The sequence below is a fragment of the Panthera pardus genome, unplaced genomic scaffold, assembly GCF_024362965.1.
Source record: "Panthera pardus isolate Hobbes unplaced genomic scaffold, ASM2436296v1 HiC_scaffold_13, whole genome shotgun sequence".
NCBI classification, from domain to species: domain Eukaryota; kingdom Metazoa; phylum Chordata; class Mammalia; order Carnivora; family Felidae; genus Panthera; species Panthera pardus.
In genome coordinates this window covers 132,315,751-132,335,162 of record NW_026526688.1, presented here as the reverse complement: position 1 = coordinate 132,335,162, position 19,412 = coordinate 132,315,751, and the positions used below count along the sequence as shown (strand labels likewise).

The following is a 19,412-nucleotide window of genomic DNA, read 5'->3' as shown; positions in this document are numbered from 1 at the left end:
GAAAAAATACACATGAATTTGATTTTAAAAGCACATAAAAAAAGAATAAGTTGAATATAGCATTCTGCAATTACATAAAATGAAAACAAACCAAAAACTTATACCTAGAAAATAGCTAGCAATACAAGAAAGTGTTATTTTTCTGGGTTATGACATTACTGTTCTTTTTTTCCTTCTATTTTAGTGTAATTTTCTATATTTGTTTCATGCAGATATGCAACCTTTATATTGGGAAAAATAATTTTGTTTAAAAGTAAAATAAGTCAATGAAATGTCAGTGTTTTAGTCACTAAAATGTATGTATAAAGACAATGACAATACTTAGAGTCATAACCTCACCCAAAATAGAGCTAAAAAAAAAAAAAAACTAAAAGAATTAAAACTTTCTGCCTGTTTTTAGTCCAATTTTTAGAATAGTTTGATTTTTTTCGTATTGATATGTCAGTGTATGTGCTAACTAACGTTACATTAATTCCTAATCTCACTCTAATATACTCTAAAGATCCACCTAAAAACCAAGCTTTAAGGGCTATCTCTTTTGCACTCAGAAGGAAGTAAGAGCAGGAAGCTTACCTTTTCTATACTATTCTCCAGAAGTGATTTGTGCCTCTTCCTTTTCTAGGTGGAAATTGTGGAGGGAGAGAAGCATAGCAATTTGCTGATTTCTCTAAAGCTGATCATTGCCATCAATTTGATAAATTCAGACTAAAGCCAACATTTCATAAATGTATTGCATTGTTAAGAAATGAGTCATTTTAGCTTATAAGTTAGCATTTTATTTTGGGGCTAGTTATTTTTTTTTAATATTTATTTCTGAGAGAGAGAAAACGTGTAGGCAAGCACGAGCAGGAGAGGGGTAGAAAGAGGGAAACAGCGGATCTGAAGCAGTCTCTGTGCTGAGAGCAGACAGCCCAACGTGGGGCTCAAACCCGGCTGAACAATCCAGCTCAAACCCATGAATCCTGATCATGACCTGAGCGTAAAACCAAGAGTCATTGGCTTAACCAACTGAACCACCCAGGTGCCCCTGCACTAATCATTTTCAAATGCCCTGCCTTCTGTTTTGCTGTTTGGGTAGTTTAGGTCACAAAATATAGGGAGGGAGGAACCTAAAGATGACCTTCCTCATTTACAGGTGAGTCACCTGGTGGAAAGGAGACCAGTTTGCACAGGGTCAAAAGTTAGGGTAAATGGGGAACTCACAGCTTCTAAGACTGCTGCTCTCTGCCCTCCACCTCATAACCTTCCTTTTTTATATTACCAGAGAAGAGTAACTGCCCAGTATTTAGAGAGCCTGATATTGGAATTCCCACTGAATGCATTCTCATTCTGGCACTTTTTCTTTTTACCATTTAACTAAACTTATTTTTCTCTCCTGTTGTAGTATCAAACAAGATGAAAAAAAAATGACTTGGAGGGGCACCTGGGTGGCTCAGCACAGAGCCCACTTCAGATCTTCTGTCCCCCTCTCTCTGCCTCTCCATTGGCACACTCACTCTCTCAAAAAGAAACATAAAAAAAAAAAAAAAATTACTTTAAGCCAGCAAGCACATACCATCTGCTTTTAGTCTTTTTCCATGCATACACATTTTCTTAAAAAACAAAATGAGCTTACATACAATAGGTACAGAGATGGAAGTCATCATCCCAGAAGTCAGATAGCCTACATCTGTACCCTGGTTCACCCAAACCCTGGAGATTTCTGCTTGTACTAATTACTTGATCTTCGGGTGGTTATTGGTAATCAGTGGAAACAATCTCTTAGGGTAGTTAGAAAGAGTAAATGAGATAATGTGTGTAAAGCCCTGAACAGAATTATTATCACTGGTTAGCACTCAATAGATGGTAACTATTATTATTTTGTAAACTGCTACATTGTAAACTGCAAACATGGTTCTCTGTCATTCAATATCTTTCTACAACTTTATAGTTAATAGCTGCATGGTATTCATTTGTTTGTTATATACCATAATTAACTAATCTTCCTATTAGTCACAAAACATTCTTGTAGCTATTTCATCACACACATCCAGATAAATTCCAGAAGGTGCCTTGCTCAGGCAAAAGGTATTGCTTGTTTTAAAATTTTTAATGCAAAAAAATTTTTCTAATGTATATAGCCAGATTTCCCACAAAATTATTTGTGCCAAATTCACAGTCTCCCAAAATTTAAAAGGTTGTTTGTTCCTCTAAGCTCTCACAAATACTGGATGGAATAATAATTTTAATCTTTTAAAATTTGATACATGACAAATGTCAGTGTTTTAATGTACATTTCTTTGACTTAGTGAGAGTAATTTTTTTTAATGTTTAATGATCGTTTGTGGTTTATTCATGAATATTCTATGTAAGACCTTTGCCTACTTCTCTCTATTGATTTCTTAGGCTGCAGAGCAAGTAAACAGAAGGACACTGGATCTCTGATGAACATTGATCTCCTGAACTCTCTTCAAGCTAGTTGAAGTCACTGTTTGTCATATTTTATGAGCCTTATAATCAAACTACAGAATTATCAAAATTAAGATTTCTTTACAATCCTAATTGAAAGCTTTGGGGCCATCTGGAGTCCACACCCATTAAACACACATTGAAGATCTAAGTGGGCACTGGCAGGGGTGGGGTGTCACCTTATGTTTTTGTAGGCAGTATGCATGGACACGAACAGATAGATAAGGAAGCTGACCTCAGGTGAAGGGAGCAAACAAACTCATTCATGAAATCACTTGAGCCTCACTTTTTTTTTTTAACATTTATTTTTTGAGAGAGAGACAGAGACAGAGTGTCAGCGAGGGAGAGGCAGAGAGGGAGATGTAGAATCTGAAGCAGGCTCCAGGCTCTGAGCTGTCAGCACGGAGCCTGATGTGGGGTTCAAACTCACAAACCACGTGATCATGACCTGAGCCAAAGTCAGATGCTTAACAGACTGACCCACTCCTGAGTGCCCCTTGCTTTTTGAAAACTCCAAAAATAACTGGAAGTTTTTCTTTTTTTGTGGCGGTCAGGTGGTAATACTCCTTTTCAATAATCACACCAGTGAGGGACTTGCCTGTATGGTTTTCACAAGGGTATCAGTGCTTAATGGAATGTCAGCAACAGACACAGGCAAAAGATATAAATTTGTTTAATGTTGATTAAGGGTATGGCTTATTATACAGAATGGCAAACCAAAGCAAAATCAACAACAGTATTCTCATTAAAGGATCAAACTTTCTGGGCCTGTAATTCCATGAATCAGTCACCCTACTATCAAAGCTCCCATATAGACCTATGAGAAGCTCTGCTCATCCTTCTCACAGGATTTTTAATGCCTTCTTCGCCTTTCCCAGCTGTCCTGAGCTCTCAGTCTAATTGCCAGCCTGGCCACCAAGTGCAAGGAGCTAGTGAGGGCTCAGTATATTCCTTAATGCTCACTCCAAGGAGTGAGCTTCTCAGAGTCAATTTTCCCCTATCAAGTCCAGGTTTCATACAGGACTTATTTTATGGACATGGGGCATTTGGGTTATGTATATAACATCTGTAATGTGTCCAAGGTATATTTATTTTCACCACTTCCAAGATAAAGCAAATAAAAAACAGTGCAAGCAGCTATGTACACCATGCTCCCCCGTGAAGTCTGTGACAGGAAGGTCAGTCTGTAATGACTTGAACACCCATGAGTAAGTGAAGGAATGGAAACAGAGTACAGATAACTCCTCCCAAAGTTTTCACTATAACAAGAAGGTGAGAGAAAGGAGTATCCCTTAAGGCCATCTTGGGTTCAAAGAATATTTCTTATTTGATTGGACAGGCTGGAATGTGTGTGCGTGCCAAGATGACAAGTCATAAAGAAGAAAAGGTGGTTAACTGGTATAATCAGGTCCCTTAAGAAGGGAATGGAAATGAAATCTAGAGGCATTCACATTACAAAAGAAAAGGAAAAAAGAGGTTAGAGTGGGAGAGAGCCAAAGCATAAGAGACTCTTAAAAACTGAGAACAAAGTGAGGGTTGATGGGGGGTGGGAGGGAGGTGAGGGTGGGTGATGAGTATTGAAGAGGGCATTTTTTGGGATGAGCACTGGGTGTTGTATGGAAACCAATTTGACAATAAATTTCATTAAAAAAATAAAAATAAATAAAAATAAAAATACATTAAAAAAAAGGAAACTTTTTTTTTTAATTGTGGGGGAAGGAAAGGGAGTCAGGATGAGTCATGCAGATTCATGCAGATAAATATTTTCATTAGGGAAAAGAAAGAAAATGGAAAGAAATGTACTTTCTCTCCTAAGCTGGAGGATCTGCTGAAGGTACAGTGTGAGGAGACCAGGGATTTGAGAAAATGATAAACCCTGGAATAGAGCTATATTCATTTCCTATGGTTGCCATAACAAAATACCACAGACTTAATGGCTTAAGACAACAAAAATTTATTATCCTACATTTCCATAGGTCAGAAGTCCAAATGGGCCTGACTGGGCTAAAATCAAAGATGTCAGCAGGTCTGCACTCCTTTCTGGAACTTTTCCAGCTTCCAAAGGCCACCTGCATTCCTTGGCCTATGGTCCCATTCCTGTAGCTTCCAAGCCAACAACAGAGCATCACTCTGCCCCTGCTTCTGTTATCATATCTCTTTCTCTCTTATCTTCTGCCTCCTGCTTCCACTTTAAAGGACCCTTGTGATTGCATTAGACACATGGGATAAGCCATGATAATCTTTCTATTTTAAAGTCATCTGATTAGCAACCTTAATTTCATAGGCAACCCTAATTCTCCTTTGGCAGGTAACCTAACACACCCACATTCTGGGTATTAGGACATGACATCTTTGTGAAGCCACTATTCTGCCTACCACAAGGGCCTAAGTAAACAAATTGGATACTAATGTAGGGATCCACCCAGCCCCATGGAGTTGGTCTAAAGATGATTTTAAACTAAAGATATTTGAGATGCAGTCAGTGGATGCTGAAAGAAGCCTTCTCGCAGCTTCCCTTATCTGACCAAAGACAAAATCTTCAGAAAGTAAAACAGCCATAAAGCCCCTCTCAAGGAAACTTCACTGCCAGGAAAAGGACCAAGCACTCCCACATGGATAAGAAATTGCATGAACAAACATTATCACAAATGGTCATACTTTCATTTGTTTCCCTAAAAACCCATTTGTCTTTCCTAAAAGTCCTTTGTTCTCCCATGGAAGCCCTTTCTCCTGCCCCCCCCCCCAACGTGCCCCTATTAAGTTGGTATATAAACCCCATAAACCCTATCTTTTCTCCTTTAATCTGTTGTCGGTTAACTTTCAGCTCCTTCCCCACCCCACTGGACCTAAATTGGTAGAGGGAACATTTGTCCTCCCAGTAGTAATAAGGGACCTAGAGAGAGACTGCACAGCAACACTAAGGACCCCTAAGAGTAGATTCTACAAATATAGCAGCATCAAAGCCACAAATGGGCATGATTTTCCCATTCACAAAGAATTCTCGCTTATGAATTCCCATTAATAAAGATAGAGAAGTTAGAAGGTTGAATAAAGTCTAGAATGTGGTTTTGCTAGGTGGATAAAGAAATAGAAAAATGGAGCAAGGAGTTGAGTGGGTGACGTGATTCATCATAAGAAAGTGAAACCAGGGGGATGCCTGGATGGCTCAGTAGGTTAAGCGCCCGAATTTGGCTCAGGCCACCATCTTGCAGTCTGTGAGTCTGAGCCCTGTGTCAGGCTCTGTGCTGACAGCTCAAAGCCTGGAGCCTGCTTCGAATTCTGTGTCTCTGTCTCTCTCTGCTGGCACTCTGTTTGTCTCTCTCTCTCTCTCTCTCTCTCTCTCAAAAATAAATTTAAAAAAATTGAAAGAAAGAAAGAAAGAAAGAAAGAAAGAAAGAAAGAAAGAAAGAGAAAGAAAGAAAAAGAAAGAGGAAGCCAGGAAAAGACAGGTAGAAAGGGAACCCATGGAGGCGTCACTTGGAGGCTGAGGAGTGGAAACAGGAGGATGAGATCACTGCACAGGAAATTGGCATTTAAGACTAGAATTCCAGGTTTTGACAAGGTTGCATGGTTTGGACACAACAATAGGATTATGGAGGTGGAAGGGAGGTTTTCTATCAGTTTAACATCTTAAAACAACACTCATTTATTATAGTTCTGGAGGTCAGGAATCTAGGGCAGCTAGGCTCGGCTCTGCTCTGTATATCATGGGGACAAATCAAAGTGTCAGCCAGCTGGGCTTTTACCTGAAGGAAGGTTCTTATCTGAATAACCTGCTTCTAAGTTCACCTTGTTGGCAGAACCCAATTCTTTGCAGGACTGAAGTCCCTGTTTCCTTGCTGACTGTCAACCAGCGCCTCCAGGCTGCCCACATTCCTCCTTATGTGATTCCCTGCATCTTCAAAGCAGGTCCTTCTCAAACACTGAATCTCTCAGACTTCCCCTTCTGCCTTTTAAAGGGCTGGTGTAATGAAATCAGGCCCATCTTGATAATCTCACCATTTTACGGTCAACTGATTTGGGACTGTAATTATAACTGCAAAATTCTAAATAAATAAATAAATAAATAAATAGATAGATAGATAAATAAATAAATAACTGCAAAATTCCTCAGAGCCGTACCTAGATTCACATATGGGTAAATAACCAGTGAATGAACTGGAATCTTGGGGTTTGGGGAAAAGAGGATCTTTAAAATTGTGCCTACCCTTGGGGAAGTTGAGATCAAAGAGCACAAAAGCCAGGGTGGTGGGTTGATCATCTAAATAAACAGACTTTGCCAAGGTAGTGACCATCTTGGAGAGAAGAGAAATGCCAAAAACCAGTGGTCAAAGTCTTAAAATCATAGAGAAGACAGAAGGTGGCATTAATACAGAAAAAGACAGTGTGTGTGTGTGTCTGTGTGTCTATGTGTGAGTAGCGGTGGGGGCCAGGGGGTGTTAAGAGCCCAGATGTGGAGCCATACTACCTTGGTTCATGTAATTTGTTTCATACAGCAGACTAGAGACCCAGTAAGAAATAATTCATTTGGGGGCACCTGGGTGACTCACTCGGTTAAGCCACCAACTCTTGCTTTTGGCTCAGGTCATGATCTCATGGTTAGTGGTTTCAAGCCCCGCTTCAGGCTCTATGCTGACAGCATGGAGCCTGCTTGGGATTCTCTCTTTCCCTCTCTCTCTGCCCCTCCCTCATTCTCCCCCCAACCCCCACTCTCTCTCACACACTTTCTCTTTCTCTCCCTCTCTCTCAAAATAAATGAACTTTAAAAAAAAAAAAGAAAGAAAAGAAATAATTCATTTGGTTATAAAGTTCACAGAGGTAGCCAAGCCCTAAAAAATGAGCACAGCAAGGAAAAAAAATATGATTAGGTACTGATAATTGACCTGCAGAGTCAGAAAGTGGGATAATAACATTTGTCCTGCAAAATAGGCTAAAAGGTTAAATGTTGAGAGTTCAACAAACTAAATTCCACATATCCATAAAGTCTTTTAAGTAATCTTTTTAATTGAAATATAACATACATCCAAAATAAGTACAGAAAATCTCAGTAAACAGCTTTATGTATATTTACAAAGTGAAAACACCTGTGTTTCTGCAACCCCGATCAAATATATGTTTGTTATATGTCCATTATATCTCCATAGAAACAAACAAAAACCACATAAAACTCATGTATAATGATAAAAGTCAAAACAGTAGTTACCTTTGGAAGGGACAATGACTAGGGTGGAGCATGGAGACTTGGCAGTGTTGATAATGAACAAATGCATATACATATATATGTGTGTGTGTTTGATCTGGGTGGCAGATATACAAGTGTGTTCACTTTATAACTATACATTAAGCTGTTTACTTAGATGGTCTGTACTTATTCTGGATCTATGTTATACGTCAATTAAGAAGTTTACTTAAACAGGGGGCGCCTGGCCAGCTCAGTCAGAGGACCATGTGATTATATATATATATATATATATATATATATATATATATATATATATATATTTCTTAATGTTTATTTATTTTTGAGAGAGAGAGAGAGAGTGTGAGCGGGGAGGGGCAGAGAGAGTGGGAGACACAAAATCCGAAGCAGGCTCCAGGCTCCAAGTTGTCAGCACAGAGCCTGATGGGGGGCTAGAACTCATGAAACATGAGATCATGACCTAAGCCAAAGTCAGACACTCAATTGACTGAGCCACCCAGGTGCCCCAAGGAACGTGTGATTCTTGATCTCGGGGTTATAAGTTCAAGCCTCATGTTGGGTATTTATTTTTAAATAAGAAAAAGTTTAAACAAAAGACTTTATGGATATGTGGTATGAGGAAAGGAAGGATGGGGAAATGCCAGGTTAAAACAAGTGAATTAAGTAGGCTTCATCATTACTGAACAGCATTTATTCATGGAACCTATCCCCCAAGAAGCATCTCAAAGGCTGTATTCTTGGTAACATACTAACAGAAATGGACAGAATCTTCTGGAACCAAATTGTGGAAGACTTGAAAGCCAAACTAAGGAGTTTAAACCTATCTTGAGAGTGAGAAACTAATGAAATTTTAGTGTAGATGGATGACATTGTCAAAGTAGTGTTTTCAAAAGATTAATCTGTTCACATACAGAATGGATGATGGGGATGGGGTGTGAGAAGGCAGAGATCAGTCTGAAAATGAAAAAAAAAAAAACACTGAACTAGAGCAATGGTGAAAAAATTTTTGAGGAAAGGGGCGTGAAAGAAACATTGCAAAGGAGGAGTTTATAGCACCTGGTAACTGGTGGAACATTGAAGGTAAAAGACAAAAGAGCTGGAACTGACATCAAGATCTCACACCTGAGAAGCTGAAAACCTCATGGTGTTGTTAATGGAAATGATGAGAAAGTAATGTATCTGTCCTCAGTGTGTGTTCTAAATATTGCCTCTCTCTGGCCTTGAACACAACAGATAATTGATAAAACTTGATTGACTGAATAACAAAAGTGGGTTTATCTTATGCAATTCAGGGGCCTATCCACCCTTACCTGACTTTGTCATGTTGTTAAAATGGAAGAGGGTTTCATCAATGACTGATCTCTTTCATATGATACATTACTGACTACTATAAACACTTCATTGTCTGCAGAGATAAGAGTTCATTTTTGGGAACGAATGAAGTTAAAGTCTAATGGGCATTAAATGACACATGGTTCATTATACAATGTGTTAGAGTTTTTTCACATCTGACTGTCATGTTTAATATTATAAAGGATGATGTCAATAAAGCCAAACACTTATAACTTCACCCAGAACCCATATTAGACCCAGGAAACGTACATTCAATATTCTATGTGTGACAAAGCCATAAGTCAATCTAGATGTACCCATGTTTTATCTCCTCTTTCGAGTTTTTGCTATTTGATACTTGGGTGCCTCAATTTCTTTCCACAAATTAAAGGTGATAATATCCATGCTACAGGGTTGAATAAAGATAAAATAAAATAATGTGGGGATGCCTGGGTGGCTCAGTTGGTTAAATGTCTGACTTTGGCTCAGGTCATGATCTCACAGTTCATGGGTTCAAGCCCCATGTCGGGCTCTATGCTGACAGCTCAGAGCTTGGAGCCTGCTTTGGATTCTGTGTCTCACTCTCTCTCTGCCCCTCCCCCACTCCCTCTCTGTCTCTCTCTCTCAAAACTAAGTAAACATTAAAAATTTTTTAATAAAAAATAAAAATAAAAATAAAACAACGTGCATTTGGAAAACATAAGGTAACCTCGATGTTTACTCAATGCCAATAATAACTTACTGATTAATACTTATTGAGAACTTGCTACTTGCCAGGCAGTATTCTAAGTGCCTTTAAGTTTTGTGAGGTTTTTAAAAAACTTGGTCAATCTTTACAACAATGCCCTTAGGTGGATTCTATTAATATCTCTATCTTGTAGATGATAAAACTGAAGCATAGTGAGAGTAAGGAATTTGCCCAAGGTGATACAGCTAGAAGACAATTTATGCTCGCATTATGTCCCTTTACCTTAGTGCTGATATAAGAAACAATGACACCACTATTTCCTGTAAAAACTGTTCAGAAAAAAAAAATTTTTTTTGGAGAAAGAAGGCAGAATGAATTTGCTCACCCTTCAAAATCCCCCTCCGCCACACATACCAAAGTAAAAGAAGAAAAATAGGAAAGTCTAGGCAGTGGTGAATCTAAGATACGAAACTCCATGAAAGAAACCCCAAATGATAAGAATTTTACTAAAGCCTGCAGGTTGAGGGACTTGGGGCTGGAAGCAGGTAATGGTGGTAAGGAGTTTGGCTAAATAAAAGGAACTCAAACCACACAAAGCAGGGGACTGGAGTCAGGCTCACTTTTTGAAGCCTCAGGCAGGGATGCTGCTGCCCACTTATAAAAGGGTAGAGGTGGTGAGAGACAATGCTGTTCAACTCTGCCTAGGGATGTGTGGCTATATTGTGTGGATGGGGATATTGAGGCAGAGACACAGCACATTTGCAGGGGAACCTCCCCAAGCTGCCATCTTGCATCCCTAGTGCCTCTAGAGGTCTATGTGCCTCCTCTCTGTAAAGAGGGCAGCGGGCACTGAGAGCCACTGGGGGGGACCTTTAGCTATGAAGTGCCTGGTCTCAGGCTGCCTTTGGGAAGGTCTTCAACACTGCTGGATAAACTCGGGCACCTCCACGGCTCCCTGCTCAGTAACAAGACTTCCCAAATCAGATTCCTCCACAATGAAAGTGTGAGTGACTCAAGCCACCATCCTGGCCTTCCCAACCTCAGCAGTGTATAAGACTGATAATGAATTAAATCATGTTAATCCTGAAAAAAAGGCACTACTAAGCTCTGGCTAGGGATGTAGCCTATGGGCTGCTCCATTTCTACATGTCTCTTCCTACATGTCTCTTAGCCCTTACATATTTTCCACATCTTTATCTCTCTGTGTTGGATCTTGCATAATTTCTTCAGATATGTCTTCCAGATGTCTAATTCTCTATACAGTTGTATTTATCTTCTATCCAAATTCTTAATTTCAATGATTAGGGATACTTTTCATTTCTAAAAATAGTACGTTGTTCTTCAAACTGGCCTAATTATTTGATAGTCTCCTATTCTTGTTCATGTTTTCAGTATCTTTTTTTTTTTTTACATTTTAAAATACTTCAAACAGAATTATTTTTCATTTCAATTCTGATAATTATAATATCTTAAGTCTTTATGGTTCTGGTTCTATTCTCCATGGCTTGCTTGATGTTTGTTTTGTAATTTTTTAAGTTTTTTGGGCAACCTATATGAAAGAATTCTTTGAGCCCTGGAAAAGTCTGAATTTCCTTCTCTCAGACACCTGGGGATTTTACCCATCCTCATAGCCTTTGAATTATAGGCTTGTGTTTTTGGATCATGCAAAGAATGTACATTCAGGTCCCAAACTACATAAGATTGGGCCAGTGGCTACAAATTCTCAGGGGAGGGTTTTTTTTCCTTCTTTTTAAAATATCCGTTCATAGTGCATGCCAAGATAGCAATGTTGTCTTGTGGTTGGCAGAGTGGGTTTCCTTTCTAGTTTGCCCTATCTGAGGGTATACCTCTCCTGGGTCTAGGTGTTACATTTCCATTTTATGTGAACTCAAGGCTTTGACCCCATCCTTTCTGTGCGATGCAGCTCAGATCAAAACGATCACTGTAGATCTCAGATACCCAATGAGTTAGCTTACTTGCTTGGCCTTTGTTCCATTACTGATCTTAGTGAACTCACCTAATCTTGTAAAAGTGGGTTTTAATCTTTAATCAAATATTTTTAGATATTATGTAGCTGGGTAGTTTCAGGGTCTCAAATGCTGAAGTAGTGCTGAAAATACAAGTCCTCAAATATCTCCATCATCTTTTTCATTTTCTCATGGAAAATGGAAAATTACAACATTTCACAAGTTAGAAAAAGATATGCTGAGCCTCAATGTAGATATCGACAACTAGTGGCCAATCTTCATTTCATTCATATTCTCCTTTTCTCCCCCTTTCCCACAAATTATTTTGAAACAAATTTCAGATAGCAAATAATTTTATTCATAAGTATTTTCATACGTATTTCATAAATATTTTCATAATGTGCCCCCCAACCCCAAACACACAGAGTATGTTTGGAAATGTCCAGTAGTCTTTTTGTGGTCGTGATATCTGAGAGTTGCCATTGTCACACAATGATCATAAGCCAAGGATGGAAAACATCCTGTAAAATAAGCAACAGTGTCACAGCCAAGAAATCATTGCCAAATCCAATGTCATAATGATTTTCACCTATGTTTTCTTCTAAGGTTTTACACTTTTAGCTCTCAACATTAGGTCTTTGATCCATTTTGAGTGTTTTCTGTTTATGGTATAAGGAAAAGATCCAACTTCATTCTTTTGCATGTGGATATGCAATTTTCCCAACACCATTTCTTGAAAAGATTATCCTTTTCCTATTAAATTGTCTTTGTACCCCTGTTGAAAATCAGTTGACCATATATGCATGGGTTTATTTTGGGACTCTTTATTCTATTCCATTGGTCTATATGTCTGTCCTTACACTCATGATTATAGGAGCTTTGTAGTGTGTTTTGGAATCACAAAGTGTGAGACTTCTAAACTTGCTCTTCATTTTCAAGATTACTTTGGCTATCCAGGGTCCCTTAAGATTCAGATGCATTTCAGGATGGGTTTTTTCTACTTCTGAAAAAAATGCCACTGGGATTTTGATAATGATTACACTCAATCTGTAAATAATTTTAGGTAGCACTGTCATCTTAACAATATTAAATATTCCAATCCATGGGCACAGGATATCTTTCCATTTGTTTATGTTTTCTTCAATTTCTTTCAGCAATCTTTTGCAGTTTTCAGTGTATAAGTCTTTCACCTTCTTAGTTAATTTTATTCCTAAGTATTTTATTGTTTTTTATACTATTGTAAATGAAATTGTTTTCTTAATTTTCTTTTCAGATTGTTTATTGCCGCAGTACAGGAAAGCAAGTAATTTCTGCATGTTGATTTTGTAGCCTGCAACTTTGCTGAATTTGCCTATCAGCTCTAACAATTTTGTGTGTGTGTGGAATCTTTTGGGTTTCCTATGTATAAGATCATATACCATCTGTGAACAGAGATAATTTTACTTCCTTTCCAATTTGGATGCTTTTCTTTTTCTTGCCTAATTGCTCTGGCTAAAATGTTGAATAGATGTGGGAAAAGCAGGCATCTTTGTTTTGTTCCTGATTTTAGGGGAAAAGTCTTCAGTATTTCACCACTGACTATGATGTTAGCTATGAATTTTTTATATATGGCCTCTATCATGTTGAGGAAGTTTCCTTCTATTCCCAGTTTATTGAGTGATTTTTTTATCATAAAAGCATGTTAATTTTGTGAAATATCTTTTCTGCAAATATGTTTGCTATATGAGATGATCACACAGTTTTTTGTTTGTTTGTTTGTTCTAATAATGTGGTATAGTACACTGATTGTTTTTCATGTGTTGAACCATCTTCACATTCCATGGTTAAATCCCACCTGGTCATGGTTTATAATCCTTTTAATAAGTTTTGAATTTGATGTGCTATTATTAAGTTAAGAATTTTTGTGTCTATATTCACAAAGGATAATAGTCTATAGTTCTTTCTTTCTATTGTGTCTGTGTGTGGCTTTGGTACCAGGGAATGCTGACTCCACAGAGTGACTTAGGAAGTGTTCCCTTCTCTTCAATTTTTTAGAAGAGTTTGAGAAGGATTTGTGTTAGTTCTGAAAAGATTTGGTAGAATCTATCTGTAAGCTAATTGGTCCATTGTTTTTCTTTGTTGGGAGGTTTTTACTACCAAGTCCATCTCCTTGCTGGTTGTAGATCTATTCAACTTTTCTTTCTTTTTTTTTTTTTTTAAGATTTTATTTTTAAGTAGTCTCTACACCCAACATGAGGCAGGAAGTCACAACCCAGAGATCAAGAGTCACACACTCCACCAACTAAGCCAGCCAGGAGCCCCTCAGCTCTTCTATTTCTTCATGAGTTGGTTTGGCTGATTGTATGTTTCTGGGAATTTGTCCCTCTTATCTAAGTTATCTGATTTGTTGTTGGACAATTGTTCATCGTTTTCTTTTATAATATGTTTTATTTCTATAAAATCAGTAGCAATGTCCCAACTGACGTTAATAATTTGAGTCTTCTCTCTTTTTCCTTAGTCAATCTAGCTAAAGGTTTGTTTGTTTTATACTTATAAACATACCTATAAAACTTGTTTTCGTACTTAGTCCATGACTTTATAACTGCTTAGTTAAATATTTGCCTTAAAAGAGTGTGAACTACATTTTAAGGCCAGTTTCTAGCTTTATAAGAGGTACTCAACAAATTCATTGTTAAATGAACAAAAGAGGTAAGTTTAAAGGAGTGTACAAAAAGAAATGTATACAAATCATATGTGCAAAGGAGGCATGGGGTGGTTTGAGGTAAATGTGCAAAGTTGGCCCTTCTATACTGAACACAATACAATTTCCTTAACAGCATGAGTTTTTTTTATTGTTGTTATTATTTAAACAACAGCCAATGAGGTGGACTTCTATTATTAAAGCCTGGTTCCTACAGAGTTCTTCCTCACTTCTCTTTAATGTCTAAATTTCTTTATCATGAGCCAGCAAATAAAACCCCAATCTTAACAGGAAATACTGACTCTCTCTCTTTGTACTCCTGCCTTAGCTAAACTCAATGACTCCTGATGTTTTTATCTTCAATTTAAGCTCCGCCTCCAGTGTTCCATAAAACCTTGCATACAGGCATTGCAATTAAGCTATTGAGTTTATTTACAAAGTTAGAAGGACATTTGGTTAATTGTAAGATCCCTTTCAACTCCACCAGTCAGTGATTCTGCCGGAGATGAGTTATTCAGCTTGCTGAGTTTAAAATGCCACTGAAATGCTCACTAGCAGTGGGTTTCAAATTGTGGTCTGACAATCCTAGGATAACACAGAGAGGCTTCAGGAACTCCACAAACCATTTATGTAAATGTTGTTTTTAAAATATTTTAGCCATTTAGAGAAAATATTTGCAAATCATATTTCTGATAACTTGTGTCCATAGCATGGATTTTTTCTTCCCAAATAAATAAATAAATAACATGCATATATTTTCGTTCCATCCTGTAGTGAAACTAAAAATGTAAATGGGGAACCTAAGTGTCTGACCATTGTTTTTGGCTCAGGTCATGAACTCACCATTTGTGAGATCCAGCCCACTTCTGGGCTCTGTGCTAACAGCACGCAGCCTACTTTGGATTCTCTCTGTCCCTCTCTCTCTTTGCCCCTTCCCTGCTCTCTCTCTCAAAATAAATAAATAAACATTTTTTTTTAATGTAAATACTGCATATGTCTTTTTTTTAAACACGTGTACTATAGAACAACTTGTATCCAGAATTTATAACACAACTCAATATAAAAAAATTAACCTAGTTTTAAAAATAGGCAAAAGATTTAAGTAGAAATTTCAGCAAAAATATATGAATGGTCAATAAGCACATGAAAATATGCTCAACATCATTAGTCATTATGAAAATACAAATTAAAGTCACAGTGAGATACCACTTCCTACCCTAAAATGGCTATAACCAAAGACAGACAATAACAAATGTTAGCAAGAAAATGTGGAAAAACTGGAATTCTCATACATTGCTGGTAGGAATGTAAAATGGTGCAATTACTTTGGAAAATAATTTGGCAGTTTCTTTTTTTTTTTCTTTTAATTTTTAAATGTGTATTTATTTTTGAGAGATAGACACAGAATGTGATGGGGGAGGGGCAGAGAGAGAGGGAGACACAGAATCTAAATCAGGCTCCAGGCTCTGAGCTGTCAGCCCAGAGCCCAATGTGGGGCTTGAATTCATGAACCACGAGATCATGACCTGAGCTGCAATCAGACGCTTAACTGACTGAGCCACCCAGGCTCCCCCATTTGGCAGTTTCTTAAAAAGTGAAACATAAATTTACCATATAACTCAACAAATTCACTCCTAGGAATCTATGTGAAAGAAATAATAACACATATTCACACAAAAGCCTGTAAACAAATGTTTACAGTAGCATTATTCATAATAGCCCAAAACTGGAAACAACCTGAATGTCTATCAACTTGCTAGAAGATGAACAAAATTTGTTGTATCCATACAATAGAACCCTACTCAGGAATAAAAATGAATGATTCATGCTACAAGATGGATGAACCTCAAAAACATGATAAGTGAAAGAAGCCAGGGTAAAAAGAGTATAGGATTCCATTTAGCAAAATGCCTAGAGAGGGCAAAGCTGTAGAGTCAGAAAGTAAGTTAGCAGTTTTCTGGGGCTTGGGGTGGAAAAGGGGAATGACTGCAAATCAGCTTCAGGAATTTTTTTTTAAGTTTATTTATTTATTTTGACAGAGAGAGAGAGCAGGGGAGGGGCAGAGAGAGAGACACAGAGAAAGACAGAGAATCCCAAGCAGGCTCTGAGTTATCAGTGCAGAGCCCGACACGGGGCTCCATCTCACAAGCGTGATCCATGAGATCACGACCTGAGCAGATATCAAGAGTTGGACACTTAACCAACAGAGCCATCCAGGCACCCCAAGGAAGTTTTTTGTTTTTTGGTTTTTGTTTTTTAAATATACTTCCTATAATGCATTTGGCATTCTCAGTTACATCTTCTGTATATTGGCTCAAAAGAGCCCACCCATAAACCTGCGTCAGTCCATAGTCCAATTTGAGATTTGTTTCCACATCCAAAGTAGATTTTGACTGTGCCAATGGGGGACTCTAAGAACCATGGCAACCTGTGCCCCACTGTCATCAAGTTCCCAACACACTTTGATCAGTGCATAAATCCTTCAGTTCCAGCTAGAGAAGAGGGGCTGGACTCCTGCCCTAGGCCTGTTCATTCTTTTTTCTTTTCTTTCTTTTTGTTTTTAAGCATTTTGTTAGCATTAAGAACCTCCCTCCACATACTGTCCCCTCCACATACCCTTAGTCTTCTCCTCAGCTCTTCTGCTGAAGAATTTGGCCTTCATGATGACAGGCTGTTTTGGGAGCTTTCCTGTCCCCAGAATAGCCTGATTCCATCACCTCGATGATGGCAGCAGCTCCAGTCTTGTTTTTGGCAGCATTTACATGTGTCTGCTCACTAAACAATGTCCACCATTTATCAAGATTGACAGTTAGGCAGAAGCTCTGCTTCCTCTTTAAGTGGTGATGCCTCATATCAACTTTCCCAAAGTAACCTGGGTGGTAGCTGTCTCAGTCGATCTGGTGGTGATGCATGCCACCGGCATTACACCAGCCTCTTGGTGAGTCCCAGTGCTTGCAGGTACGGCAATGGCAGTGGCTCATGTGGCTCTGAAGTTTCTGGGTCTTCCTCTGTCTGAATGGCTGTGTGGAAAACGGTGCTTAGTGAGAAGGCCAGAGGGAGGTGGGGCAGGGGATGAAGCCTGATGGTGTTCAAGGGGCCTGTAGACCTGGGGAGGGAGGATCTGCCCTGTGGCCCACTCAGCAAAGCTGATATTAGGGATTGGCCCCAGGGCTGTTTGGCCTCATCAGGGCTGTGCCAGAGTGCACCAGCCTGCCAGTCTCTGAGGTCTGACAGGGTCTGAACATGCAGCCTCAGGCTCCTAAGCCCAGGCCAGCCCCCTGCCCTGAGGCCCACTGTGGGAGATAGGTGTGGGGCGGGGGGCGATGGTTGGGGTGCAACCTGAGGAGTAGAGCTTGTGGCCACACCAGCAACCAAGCAGGGGCACATTTAGAATCCAGGCCTGTTTGTTCCTGAAAGGATAAAAGTATGGGTAGGGAAGTGGTACTGAACGCATTAGGTGAACATCAATCCACACTGCACTGCAAGGGGGCCTTTCCTCTTGGCCCCCATTTCAGCAACACAGTCTTGCAACATGGGGTCAGCCACAGAGCCAAAGAGGCGGTGTTGCCTCTTTTACCAAGAGACAAACAGGCTGCCTTCTGTAGCAGTTTTATAGGAGCAACAAGTGTTCTCTCAGAAACAAACACTACTAGAGTTTGTGAAAGACAGCAATTATTCTTTGACTACATATGGGATTCTGTGTGTGAACCCACTAACAGAAGTTTAAGCATCATAACTGGTGGGGTGCCTGGGTGGCTCAGTCAGTTGTGCCTGTGACTTTGGCTCAAGTCATGATCTCATGGTTAGTGGGATCAAGCCCCACATTGTGCTCTTTGCTGATCATGTGGAGCCAGCTTGGGATTCTCTGTCTCTCTCTCTCTCTCTCTCTCTCTCTCTCTCTGCTCTTCTCTGACTTGTACTCTCTCTCAAAAATAAATAAATCAACTTAAAAAAAAAGTATCATAACTGGCAAGTACATCCTCAATTTTGTTGGGATTGTAAATCTCCCGTCTGGTGGGTGTCAAAGGCCATGGAGAATGTCACCTGCAACTTGCCAATCCATAAGATATCATTAAACTAAAAACATTGGACATCAGAAGAATTATCCTCTGATACCATAGGAACATTCCAGTTCAACATGTAGTATATAAATATATAGAGAAGTATTTCCTTATTTATTTAAAACATTTTAAGGGGCACCTGGGTGGCTCAGTCGGTTAACTGTCTGACTTCGGCTCAGGTCATGATCTTATGGTTCATGGGTTTGAGCCCCACATCAGGCTCTGTGGTGTCAGCTCAGAGCCTGGAGCCTGCTTCAGATTTTGTGTCTCCCTCTCTCTCTGCCCCTTTCTACTCGTGCTTTGTCTCTCTTCCTCTCTCAAAAATAAATAAACATTAAAAAATGTTTTTAAACATTTTAAGAAATTATACAAAAACATATAGTGCCCTTTCACATACTATCTTTCACATACTAAACTTTGGTAAGTTTAACATATTGGAAGCATACAAGCTAATTTATGTATGTTTATATGTATTTCAGAATAAGTCTTCTCTTGTCATCTCTGTTTAATCAAAGAAAATCATAAAATTATTAAGATGATGAACGCAATACAAAAACCTGAAACCATGTCCAACTACTAGTCTGTAAATCAGATTTTTCTCAATAGTGTACAACCAAAACAAAATCAAAAATAAGTTTATTTCAGAGGCTTCCTGCAACTATAATAAACTCTCTTTTCAACAGCCTTGTGTTCATGAAAAATACTATTTTCACTGACTCCATAATAAGTAAATTCTATAAATTTTAACATATAAATAACAATAAATATATTTTTATATACTGGAGTTTATTTTACAAGTACTATATGGACTCTCAACAATTCTTGGACTGTTTTATCACCCCATTTGTGCTAAATACATTCTTTATTCTGATAGGTTATTATAAAACTAGTTATAAATGATTTAGTTTTAGTTTTGACCTGTTAATACAGGTGATTGTGAAAAAAAATTTTTATAGCATTTATTTTTAATTTTTAAAAAGGTTTCTATTGTTAAAATAAAAGAAATCTGAATTCTCTGGGCCATAGGTGGTACAGA

General features: G+C 38.5%; 1 protein-coding gene and 1 pseudogene across 3 annotated transcripts in view; both read right to left on the bottom strand.

Moving 5' to 3' along the window:
• Nucleotides 1-19,412, bottom strand: part of ABCG2 (ATP binding cassette subfamily G member 2 (Junior blood group)) — a 120,115-nt gene that overhangs the window by 68,707 nt on the left and 31,996 nt on the right. The window lies entirely within an intron of this gene.
• On the bottom strand, nucleotides 11,971-17,541 carry LOC128776583 (60S ribosomal protein L27a-like; annotated as a pseudogene).